The following is a 13,722-nucleotide window of genomic DNA, read 5'->3' as shown; positions in this document are numbered from 1 at the left end:
GATCCATTGTGTGAGGTTAGTGCCTGCTTGGTTTGGGTCCGATGATTTGGCAGGGGGGTTTTGGTGGAGTGATGTGAAGAGCTGGTCGGTGGTGATTTTGTTCCAATTTCTTCGAGGAATAGGTTGTGGGGGGTTGTGGGTCGTGGATTTTTTGTAGTTGAAGTGAACGCAGCTGTGGTCCGTCCAATGGAGAGCTGTGGTGCGATCGAAGGAGATGTGCTTGCTGGAGGTGAAGATAGGGTCGAGCGTGTGTCCGGCAAAGTGGGTGGGGGTGTCAACAAGTTGTTTGAGTCCGAGATTGGCCAGGTTGTCCAGAAGGATGATGGTGTTGCTATCGTTTTTCTTTTCCAGGTGGAAGTTGAGGTCTCCCAGTAACGGTCCGGCCAAAAACAATCAAACAATCTTGAGAAGACAGGCATGACGTAACAAAGGTCAATATGAATATATCAAATCAAATTTAGGCAAAAAGCCCGCATTACGTGTCCTTCGTTGTCTGCAAAGAAAGAGAGGATTCCTAATCTCTGTTTGTTTGCATGCAGGGAATGTCTCAACTAAGGGGAATACTAGTATTTGGTCAAACGCATTCGACCAGTCAATCAATTAATAATAAGTAAGAATTGATTTTTCACGACCTTACCCGGACCGTAAGGACAGTTTCTTCATCATCCCCTTCTAGCGCCCGTTTGTCCACACACTCCAACAATGCGACGTTCCTGTAAGGTCCCAGTCAGGACCGTAGGTCACTCGAGAGAGGTCAGTTCGGAACCGGTGAAGTACAGTTGATCTGCAGCTAGACGAGGGTCTCTTTCAGGCAGGTGCTCTCCAATCGTTTAGATGTTCACTTTGTCGTTAGGACCTCTCTACTGGACCCACCTGTTGCTGATGGGCCCCGACGTTGGTGCGCCAATTGCTGAAAAGCAGCGAGACTCTCAAGACCATCAATGCTGCTCGGTGCAAACCACCTCTAATTCACCTTAGGATTAGCTATTAAATAACGAGGCAGGCGCTGGGAACTGGAAAGCGGAGAACAGGTTTATTACTCCGGAGAAGAACATCACTTCAGACATCTGGACATCGTCAGGAGGTGCTCTAACTGCATCTCCGTGGTTCGGTCTTTTATACACATTTGCGTCAGTTTATTGCATGGTCAAACATTCTTGGCATCAGTTTATTGCATGGTCAAACATCCTTGGAATCCCCGCCTCAGGCTAGTTCCCACACAAACCCAGCAGCAATCGTCTCCCCACCCAGATCTAACAGATGATCGCTATCTCGCAGCTGGACATTCCGACAGGATCTAAAAGTTCGTGGGATCAGTCAGATTTAAGGGTTTGTGTCTTTGATTAAATCAGGCCCCTTTGTTGATGAAACTAGTCCTGCGCTGTGTGGGTAATAAACTATGTCCACAGGGGTCAGTTAGTGCCTGGGACCGGATTGAGTGGCCAGGTGCAGGGAAGGAGGTTATCAAAGGGGCTTGCCCGTGCATGGAGGATGGAAGGACAAGCGGGTTGGGTGCGGGAAGTGACTCCGGGGCATTGTCATGCTGACAAGGTTTTACGACCCCAGTACATGTGTTCAGGCTTAGTCAGAGCGCGGGGGGATGATAGCGAGGTCGGGGTGACACACAGGTGACCAGCAGTGTACGAAATGGCCATGATATCTAAGATGGTTGCCGCTTACGCGCACGCAGAGGCCCTCGCTAAGCAAGATGGCGCCGGCAATGTTCATGTTTATAATTTTTACTTCTACAGACCGATCTTCTGTTGCTGGGTACGGCTCCTGTACGAACGTCCAACAGCTCGAGTGTGTGTCAACGGGGCTGTATCTAGGGCCTTATCCCTGCAGAGGGGGACACAACAGGGATGTCCCCTCTCCCCTTTGCCCTAGCGCTGGAGCCCCTGGCCCACTGGATCAGAAGGGACCCCTCAATTTGGGGACTGGCGGCGACTGACGAATGGGAAGAGCGTATATCCCTTTACGCCGATGACATCATCCTCTATCTGGCTAGACCATATCACTCAATTGCCCAACTTATTTGAGTTGTTCGGCAGGTACTCCGACAAATACCATTAATTGATTGAAATCTGTGATTTTTTCTCTGTCGGGGTCTCCCCCTCGGGTCCGGTCTCGGTGGGTTTCAAATATCTAGGGGTGTACGATAGGAGGGAGGTTTTTTAGAGGAATCTCGAGCCCCAGCTGGTTTGCCTGAAAGTCGACGTGGCTCACTGGCACACTCTCCTGCTCTCTCTCATGGGTAGGGCGGCCCTGTTCAAGATGCTCACACTGCCGAGACTTCAGTATGTTCTGCATAACACCCCATATCCGGTCCCCACGAGCGAATTCAAATGGATCTCAGAGGCGGTGCGGACCTTGTTATGGGCGGGAAGGTCCCCCAGGATAGCGTTACACAAATTACACAGGGGTGTATTCGACGGGGGTAGGCGATCCCAGATGTTAAATTATATTATTGGGCCTCACAATTGCAGGTGGTCAATGATTGGGTGTACACAGACCGGGACGAACCCACCTATAGGGTGGACAGAATGGTTATGCTAAAGGGCACTTGTGAAACTCTTCTTTATGCCTGCAGACCTCAGAGGTCATGGCCTGAGCACACTAAGGTAGTTTTACACTGTTGGCAGGAGGCTAATCGGCTCCTGGGCTGGGCTGGCAAGTTAACCGGGAGAACTCCACTCTGGGGGGGGGGGTGAGCTGTTGAGGGAGGTCACGATTCCAACGGGGTTCAAGGGGTGGCAACAGATTGGCATTGACTACCAAGGGGATGTCTGGAAGGGGGATGCTCGCCGTACTTTCGAATATCTTCAGAAGGAGTACAGTTTACATCACTCACAGAGATATCAGTACATATGGCTCCAGCATGCCTTACGCTCCCATATACAGAGTGGTACATTATTTCCGGATTACTCCCTGATGGAGGATCGATTATTACTCGACCCCATTGCGGAGAAACCCACATCCACAATTTACCGCAAATTAATAAATAATATACCTGATCTCTTGGTTAAACTCAGAGCGGCCTGGGCCCGGGACTTTGGGAGCCTAGATGGGGAAGACTGGCAAGACGCGCTCCAGGGTCCCAGAGAGATTGCTATCCGCTCTAGGTTAAGGCTCGTTCAGTTAAAAATCCTTCATTGTACCTACTATCCCCACACTCACCTCTATGCATGGGGAAGGAGTCAGTCGGCGTCCTGTGTGAGGGGTTGTCAACAAGAGGGCACCTTCTTTCATATCCTATGGGAGTGTCCGGTGATCATCCCATTCTGGACGATGGTTATGAATACCATGTCTAAGGTAGTGGGGTGTCAGTCCCGATGAACCTGAAGTGGCTTCTATTGTTAATTAAAGAGGACACTGATAGGTCAAGATATGTGGAACTTTGGCTGGCCCTGGCTTCAGGGGTTGCAAAACAGAACATTGCCAAGGGAAAGGGGGTGCAGGCACCCCCGCTCTGGTAGGATTGGCAGCGCAACCTGGACTGGTGCCAAAGAGGGGAAGAAAAATGGAAGAAAGTATGGGCTAGTCAAATTGCAATGCTGGATGACACTTGTGTTTCCATGATGTGTAATTTCCAGATAACATCAGTATTATCTCCGACTGGGCTATTCAAACATGGTGTTGCATTGTATGGTCTTACGAGCACTGTTAATAAAAAAAATAGTTTTAAAAATAAATACAAATTTAGGGGTCTTTTTAGACAACTCTCTGACCTTCAATCTACAGGTTAACCGTACCACAAGCGCTTGCTTTTACTTCATTAGATCTCTGAAAAGGTCTTCCCGTTTATGCTGCCAGAGCTCCACAAATTGTTGGCTGTGGCTTCGGTTTACTCTTGCTTGATTTATTGTAATGCTCTCTAGTTGAATATCAATAGTTCCTCTCTTAACAAGCTCCAGGTCATTCAAAACATGATGGGGGCGGAATGTGATGGATCGCAGACACAGAGGACAAAATATCATTATATGCCGACGACATCCTTATATATTTAGCGTCCCCCAGAACGTCCATTAACAGTTTGCTTAACGTTATTACTAATTTTGGTAAATATGCGGGGTACACTATTAATTGGTCCAAATCTGTATTGTACGTATTGCACTGCCCCCGCCTCGCCTACCCCGTAGCTACACGATAGAACTGGTGTCTGGAGGCTTTAAATACCTGGGTATTTTCGTCAACCCAGATCCTAAATTGTTTTATGAGAATAATCTGGTGGGCCCCCTTAAACGGCTAAAGGAAGATGTTAAGCTCTGGAGATCGCTGCCCCTATCCCTCCTGGGTAGGGCAGCGCTATTTGAAATGCTCTCCTCCCCAGATTCTTATATGTACTCCAAAACTGCCCATTCCCTATAGCTGACAATTATTTCAACACCATAGAAGGAGAGCTCATGGTCTTGTTGTGGGATGGGGGCACCTCGTATCGCTCTTCAGAGGCTCACAAAGGAGTGGTACGACGGGGGGATTGCTCTTCCAGATCTACGCCTTTACTACTGGGCTTCACAGCTGGTGGCCGTTAATCACTGGATCTATGGATCCCCCATGAACCCAGCATTCCACCTAGAACACTACCAGACAGGATGAGAGGTTCCCTGGGTGCTCTCTACATCAAGTTTAGAAAAGACCGCTTCATAGGCCTATGGCACAGACCGTAGCTATTTGGCACAAGGCCACCAAACGCCTGGGGTGGGCGGACAAATTAACAAAAGCCACGCTGTTGTGGTCGACTCAGCAGTTGGGCTCGCTCTGCTTCCCTACAGTGTTTGACAAATGGGATACCATTGGCATTACTAGCCTCGGAGATCTGGTCAGCAAAGGGCAACTTCTCACCTTTAAAGAATGACAAAATAAATATGCACTTACACAAGGACAGGTTTTCCAATACCTACAGATTCAACATGCTCTTCACACACAAGTTCCAGACCTCTTTTCCTTGCTAGACTCCTCCCTCTAGAGGACCGTTTGCTCACTGAACCACTCATAACAAAAGCCATCTCGTGTATCTACCGTAAACTTTGCAATAACCTCCCTGACTCTTTTCAAAAGCTACATGATCATTGGCAGACTGACGTAGGAATATTGGATGACGAAGATTGTCAGACGGCATTAATGTCCCCTCAGGAAATAGCAATAAACCATCGCTTCCACCTGATACAATTAAAAATACTTCACAGGTCCTATTTCTACGGAGTGCTCTTGGCAAAAATAGGTAGCCTTGCGGATGCGCTGTGCCTTAGAAGCTGTGGCCAGGATGGTACTTTTTACCATGTTCAGTGGGAGTGTCCCCAAATACGGCCCCTGTGGGACAGGACAACCAAAACAATGACTGACACACTGGGTAAACATATTCAACTGTCGCCAAAACTGGGAATCCTCAACATATGGGAGGCCACAGACTCAACAGAAATCGAGCAGCAATGGATGGCATTGGGATATTTGCTAGTGAAGCGGACTGTAGCGATGCAGTGGGGATCCACCATGACACCGTCAATGATTGGATGGGTTGCGGAGATGGATAGATACATGATTGCAGAGAAGGAAGTCTATAAACAAAGGAGAAGCCCCAAGAAAGGGGACAAAAATTGGGGAGGGTGGAATGCTTTTGGAGGTGAAATATGTACTTCTCCCTCTGAAGATATGGCAATGAGGAGACCCCGACGTAATATCCTTTAATCATTAGGATTTACATTGTGTCAAAGCTAATGGACTGTATTGTATGACCCTTAAACTTTATTGTGATACTGTAATGATGAATCTGTGCTTTATCTTATTAAAAATTGTTATAAAAAAATAAAAGTCTTAAAGCCTGCAAAGAAAAAAAAAACATGATGGGGCATCTTATCATAGGCATTCCTAAACATCTTTCAGTGGCCAAGGGTCTTTGGCCTTTTTCTGGCTTCCAGTCAGGAAGTAAATGATAGCTAAAAGTGCCATGCATGGCCTTTTTTGGCCAACACTTCAGTGATATGTGCTTAATAGGCAACTCTGCTCCACCTATTGAAGAAAGGTGACAGTTCACAAGATTCACAGAAACAGATGGGGTGTTGGCCCTTTCTCTTATGCTGTGGCCAAACAGTGGAGCACCTTACCTCTGCTTATCACGGGATCCGAAAAGATCTCTCTTTATCAAAAACGTGTGAAAACCTGATTTTTTTTATCCTAGCCCGTGGTGCAGAGCAGGCTGTTTTATTCACCTTGACACCTTCGGGTATAGTCACACTTTAGAAATCTTCTTTTTATTTCATTTAATTTCATTTCTGTAGTCCCCATTTTTGATGTATTAGTAACAAACAGTGACTTGATAACGTTTTAGCTTAATACTCAGTGTGTATCATGTGGTCATTTAGATGCAATGAATGGAGGAATGCATCTAGTCTTATATGGAGTTTGTGCACAGGAAATAGTGGGAGGGTTCCACAGCTTCCAGGTGCATAACCCTCTATTAATCAGTCAACTACCATTGATCTACACATTTTGTAAACAAGTTCACTAGAGACATAGTGCCCGTGTTTCTCAGTGGTGGGAAAGACCTGTCAATGATTACAACCATCACTGTGTTGAAATCCACTCACTTAGAAAGCCGGAATTTGTATTTGCGCTATCAAATTTGGTTGCAGAGAGAAATGGAGAATTACATTTTTGGAGTATTGATTGTGTTTGTGGAGGAGAATGCTGATGGTTTTCCATCAAGCTGCTCTTCTACTATCCATAGTGACCCTCTGGGTCCACTGGGGTTTTATATATCATGAAAAAGACACCAGTTCAAAGCCATATTAGGGCCCACCTGTTGTATGCTGATAATATAGTATGAAATAGCAGTACCTTTCAGCTGTTATTCAATTTAGGGCCACACGCACAATAGTAATAGCGATTACCAAATAGTAATTGTTTGGGGATTGCTATTTAGTCATCACTATTTCTAATGCAGAAAGGTGTTATCTAGCCTCTATTACCTAAATAGCAATTCATAGTGGGTCGAAAATAGACCTATCTCATGAATATTAATAAGTTAGGTCACGATTTGTGACCCACTAGGATTCACTGCCATCGCATTTATTCTTTAAGAGTAAGCAGTGGTCCATGCGACCATTGCCTGGTCTTAAATTTGTTTTAAAAAGCATTCTCAAAGGGGTTCTGATTTGCAAATGTGCTACCACCAACTTTGAGGTGGTGGTAAAGTGTGAATGCTTTGTGACTGCATATCGGTCACAAAACATTCATACATCCCATGCTGATTCGGTATTTGAAAGAGACGCCCTAAACACGCCCCCTCTAAATACTGAATCAGTATGTATTTGAAGTTCCTAATTGTGATTCGGTAACAATGACGTAGGGAACCCCCCGGCTTTAGCAGCTTAAGTGGGGGTAGCCAATGCTATCTCATGGCCGTGTAATCTGGGTTCGCCTGAAAAATGACTAGTTTTACATTTCACTTATTTTCTCTGCAGACCTACAGGCAAAGTCTCATAAAACGGTCTAATTGAAAAGTGGTGCATGCTACTGAAAGAGAAAGAAAATTAACTGATGAAAATATTTCAAAAGAAAAGAGAAAGCATAAAATGGAGCTAGTGGGCGAAAGATAAGAAAGAAAAAAATGATATTAGATCAGGAAAAAATTATGATAGAAACTGGAAAAGAAAAAGGAAAGGGAGGAAGAGTGAAAATAATAAAGCAAGGGTGGAAGAATAAAGGATGGATAGAAGGATAAAAGCATCAATTTATTACGGGGTGGAAGGAAAGGTGAATGAAAGGATGTAAGAATACATTAATGAAAGTGTGAAAGGATGGATAGATTAATATGTGTGAACAAACTGGCCAGTGGAGAGATGGAATTAAATGGTAGATGATGCATGACAGAATGTGAAAGGATTGTTGGAATAAAGAAATGATGGGGTGAATGATCAAAGAATGCATGGATATAGATTTGGAGGATGTACAGGTGAAAAGAACAAATCCAGGAAGCGCCAGGCTTACTTACTTAACTCACTCCGTTTCATAAGAGGTTTGGTTTAAAGTGTGTGTTTTCCTTTTCTGCTATTATTTTAAGTTTTGCCAGTTAGCATAACATGTTTCGGTCCTAATTCCTTTAGACCAATCTTAACTGGGAGGAATGAGTTGTGTTGGCTTTGGACATTTTCCGTAAAGTTTGAGCGTAGTAGTGGATTCATGTTTTCACCTTGCTATGGACCATGCTTTTTTGCCAATTTTAACAGGTGGGCTTGAGCCTGTTAATTCAAGAGACATGCTGTCATTTGGCGAGGGAAAGCTCTCGGTATGGAAGGGCCTGTCAGTAAACTATGAGCTTTTTCTATCGTGAAGCATATGGACAGCCTTTTTGATGCAACTTGGGTGGTTAACCAATATTCCAGATATAAATCTGCGGTTGGTCCTTATACTAGCTCCAGAAGCTCGGTGATTTCTATATTATTCCTGTATTATTTTACTTCTATATGCTCTGCCGTCGAGAACTCAAATGATCTATTGTGTTTCTTATTATTCTGAAACTCCAGTACTCTCCAATGAAGGGTTGCTAGGGTGGGATCATTTGTGACTTTATCCTACAACCTAGTCCAATCTGCTCTCAGCAGATCCAGATTTAGGCCCACTGGGTTTATTTTGAGTTTTAAGGCATCCCTCGTGGTATTTATGCATTGACTGTTGCAACTGGTTTGCCGATCTACGGTTACTGGCGCTGTCCTACTATCCATTTTTTACGTCACTTTGGTATGTTGCTTTGCTCTGCTGTTATCTGGCTTAGTTGCTGCTAGCTGTATTATCTTAGGGCCTCCCATGTTGCCTACCCTTTTGTGGAGTGTCTACTTTAAGACTGGTGCTTCGAGTCAGGACCAGGTATATTCCTGGTGCCCTTTAGGTCATTCCTGTGGCCCCTTAGGCCCATACTCTTGTTTAGGTATCATGTTAATGTGTTTGCCTGGCACAACAGTGCCACATTGTCTCATTACAATGCACTTACCGCAGGCATTGCCAGAGAGCAGTGTCTCTGTGTCCCACGAAGTCCTTTTGGTGTATCTTTTAATGTTATATTTTGACTATTGCTCAGACTTCACAAATTAGATCCATACTTTCTGTTTATCCTTTTCTTTCCAGGTTAGAGTTGTCAGCCTTAGCCTGTTTGTTGTTTTGTACACTCTTGTCAGGAATGTCGCTGACTTACCCAATGGCCATCCTATAACCTAGTCCAATTTGCTCTCAGCAGATCCAGATTTAGGCCCACTGGGTTTATTTTGAGTTTTAAGGCATCCCGCGTGGTATTTATGCATTCAGTGTTGCAACTGGTTTGCCGATCTACGGTAACTGGCGCTGTCGTACTATCCATTTTTACGTCACTTTGGTATGTTGGTTTGCTCTGCTGTTATCTGGCTTAGTTGCTGCTAGCCACTTGAGTGGGTTTCTCGGGGTTTAGGGCTTCATCACTCATTCTCTCAATGGATGTGGGTAGGTTGTAAAGGGGTTGAGAAGGGGGTGATTTTCAGCTTCCGCCATGGCTTCTGGTAAGCGACTATCTTACCTCTTCTTCATTGTGCCGCTCACTTTGATCACTGTTCAATCAGGCCACTGTCTCAGTGGCATGTATTCTGACTGTTCATGCTCTGTGCTGATTCTGCCATCAAGGCCATCTCTCAGCGCTCCCATTGCCTGCATCTGCAGGGGTGCTGCAGGTCCTGCCTCCTGGTTCTGTGGCAGCTTGCTTTTCTCCGTTTAATTTCTTTCCACTTCAGATGTGGGCTAGTTGGGTAGGGGAGAGTATGAGAAGGGTGGGATACGTCCCCTGCCTCTCTTTGCAGCAAATACCCTCAAGTTTTTCAAAACTCCCTCATTGGTGTTGGGCCATATTCTCCATATTCTCAAGGCCTGCACACACTGAAGCCCCAGTGGCACTCTCATAGCTCTTCTGTGTACTGCTAGTCATATCTTATGTTATCTTCTGAAAGGGCTGATCAATTTGTTCTGGAACTTTTCATTAATGCGCAGTCAATTTAGAGACACAGCTTCCTGATACATAATAACAAAAGGACAATGTAGGAAGGGTACTTTGATTCATTACAAAAGCCAAAAATAACTGAACATAGACACACTTGGCCCACGAGGGTTTAGAAATACAAGGTAAACAGCATAAAGACAAACCTACGAACCCAATACAGACGGTGCAACATGAACAGAACTATTGAGAAGGGGGATACAGATAATCAAGAAGCAAGAGTCTAAATTTCCCTGCATCGAGGATTGGTGAATGAGGACTATTTATCCCTATCTCTAATCTACCACTAAGGTGACATCCCTACACTCTTGAATAATAATTTCGAATCAGGAGGAAAGCTGTCAGTCGAGAAGTCTACTTAAGTAGTCTCGCCACCACTGAGATGGTTCAGGCAACATCAAGCCAATAAGAGAAAGAGCTTGTTCTAATATGTTCACTCTCCAAGAACAAGGCAGATGTGGGCACTATCCCTAATTCCAACAACCAGTTACCCAGTTACCCACAGGTAAAATTCCCCTGATGCACCTCTCACACGTACTCCACAATGGGTACAGTCATGTGTGTACTTTTCCACAGTGTTCTCCATGTACATGGTTCCAGTGTGGAACTGATTTTTCCCCTTATCGTCTCCAAGCCATGTAATTGTAACATCTTGTCTCCTTGTTCACCTGCTAAATCAAAGGCCTAAAAGAATGCTTTTCCACTTGTAATGCAAAGTTTGAGAAAGAACAGCTTCCACAGTGCACATGAAGTGCAGAACATTAATTCTAATGCGAGAGTTTGTCGGAGGTTTGCATTTCAGGCCTACAGCTTTGGCTAACATAAGAACATACTTAAGCTTTACAAGTTCATAACTATATTGCATTTCAACTAACACATTTACCAAATTACAGAAAGTATTATTATTATTAAACACATTTATTACATGAGTAGTTTCAAAACTTCACAACACAGTTTCTTCATGTTAGCGTTTTCTGCTAGTTACATTTAGTTCCTACGTTAACTCCTCATATTACTTGTCAGTAAACTAAAAAATGTCACGTAGACACGTTAACACTATTTGCAATTCTAACACATTTGCACAAGCCAGGATTATTTGCGGGCGCCCTCAACACATGATTATGATGCATCCCTACAAATGAGTAAATTGCAGATATGAAGTTCCACTCTATCAGTTCATCCTTCTGATTACGTTGAGTCATTACAATAGCCTTCTAAACAGATGTAGTAGCCAACCTTCTCTGCCTAAAGTCCTCCATTTGCTTCAAATTCCCATGGTAACTGTCTTGCAGTCTTTCCATTCTTCTTTCCCTTTCCCTCAAGGAGTTTTGCAATTGCCTCGCTTTATGCCATTTATATGCCCATATCATTCCAACGAAAACTATGATAAAGATCATAATATTCAGTATCGATTTTAGGATGTATCCAAAGATTCCACTTCCCAAATTGGTAAACGACCTTCCAACTGGGCCAAATCCTTTTTTCAATCTTATCCTGAACTCCTTCAGCTGCCAAATCCTGTATTTCATGATATATATCAGTGATATTACTAATATATCCCTCAGATATTTACTATTGTCGAGGATATAAGTATTATACTGTTGGACCCCTAGCATCCAACAGACGCCGCCCTCTTTTGCAAGTAGAACATTTCCCCATCAATGAGTAGCAAAGACTTAGCTGTGTTAACAGATAGCCTATCCACTATTGTAGTCTTCTAATTTTGATATCATTAAGTACTACTCCCAAACTAGGTATTATTGCTCCAGAAAATGTCTCCCACAACCGCTCCAGCACTCATTCCACATTTTTCCCTGCTTCTTGGCATTCCTTCAGGACTCTCCAAACTCACAATTGCAAAAACATCTTCCAAGGGCGCTATTGATAAAAATATATGATTGCATACACTCTGTCCTACAAATAGGGAATTGTAACTACTCTTAGATTGTTGTTTGCTAAGCTTTCCTCGCTGTTGGCAATCTAGAGCTATCAGACCAGAACTTCCTTTAGCCTTATGAGCCAATTCCGGCTTGGTCTAATCGGAATCCTTATCCTTGTTATCAACGTTGTTAACTAACCCCCTACGTCTAACTTATAACTGGTCTATACATTTCTGTTAGTGTGCAAGTTAAATTAAATCTATGCGCATAAACAGTGTCTAATATTACAATCAGTGCAAAATAATTTTCCATTCTTTCTCTTCCTTTTGGGCATCATACTTATTCAAATGCTTATATACAGGTGTTCCTGAGAGTAGCACATCATAATTAGAGATGTAGTACTCATAATAACCTTTTCCAAAGAAAATACTGAAGAGTAAGCTACAAATAATGCCGTAAGTCAAAGGCAAGTGATGGTAAGTGATTTCCTCTTGAACTGATGTGGGTAATTGCATGCACACATAATAATCACTAACTTCCATAGTGTCTACATATTCGTACAGCAACCTAGTGTAGGCATTCAACAAATAATCCCCATTAGACAGGTCTACATGAAGGAAGCAGGTATTTTGCTCTATTAAGCCTTTCTCCGATCCTATCGTCTCTACTTTTGTGACAGCAGGAGTAGGTGTGGATGTCTCAGGTACCCCCATCCCATGCTCCTCGCTTTGGGTGAGCCTAAAATGTACTCTATAATGACTACAGTAGGGGTCTCCAACCTTTTCTGTAGTTAGAACTACTTCTGATCAGTGAAAATCATTGTGCACTACAGAAGGCTGAGGAACTCGTCTATTGCTGGATAGCCAAATGACCAGCTTTATTGACTTTAAGCCTAATATCAACAAAGCCATATGCTAAGGTTTGAACTAAATACTTTGACTAGGGACACCATGACAGGACTGCCATGTGTTTCAGTAAGAGCGTGGTCTTTGGGGATGTATGAACATGTGTGAGTGTGAATGAGATATTTGTGTATGGGGGACTGGGAGCCTGTGTCATACGTACTTGTGGCACATGACATACCTTTCGTCACCGTTGGCACTCTTACATGTATAACATAAACATACAACCATTTTCAAAATGGGAAAAATGTTCAGTAAACGTTTTCATATTATAGAGCATTTTTTCTGCACTTTAAATATTCCCCACTTAAAATAATGGCTGTATTTTCCAGTTATAAATATTGCACTATGTCTACCAGCCACTGGAAGCAAGATGCCTGCTGTGTGTAAAAATGACACTTTGAAATGGGAGAAAATTAAACTGAAGAGTTAACTTTGTTTGTATAGATTCCATAAAATGTATAATTTAATGTTTCTCCCATTTTTAAGTGTCACGTTTACAAACACTAGGCATCTTGCTCCCAGTGGTCTGTATACATGGTGCCATATTTATAACAGAAACAACACAGCCATTTGTTTGCATGGGAGGAATTTGAAGTGAAGATACATGCTTCATTAAACATTAAGGTTGTAGTAAACAACAACAACAGGAGTATAACCCGTAGACCAGGTTGAGAACTGGTTAAGTAAGCAAAAAATAACAACAATGTCTCAACTGGATTCAATGAGAAAGGCAAGTATTCAAGCATGTACAAAACATTGCAAAGGAAAGAAGGGGAGACTACTGATCGTTTGTATGAAGGTGCTCATGGCATCATGTATTTTAGAAACCACAGTTTATCCATTACAGTTTCAACAGGGGAGGATGTGGATGTTTCCTTCACCACTTTACGCACATTCTGCATTCCCACACACAGTTCCTAGTTGA

Source organism: Lissotriton vulgaris, chromosome 10, assembly GCF_964263255.1.
Source record: "Lissotriton vulgaris chromosome 10, aLisVul1.2, whole genome shotgun sequence".
In the NCBI taxonomy this organism is placed as follows: Eukaryota; Metazoa; Chordata; class Amphibia; order Caudata; family Salamandridae; genus Lissotriton; species Lissotriton vulgaris.
The sequence above is the reverse complement of the archived record's forward strand: the minus strand, read 5'-3'. Positions refer to the sequence as shown.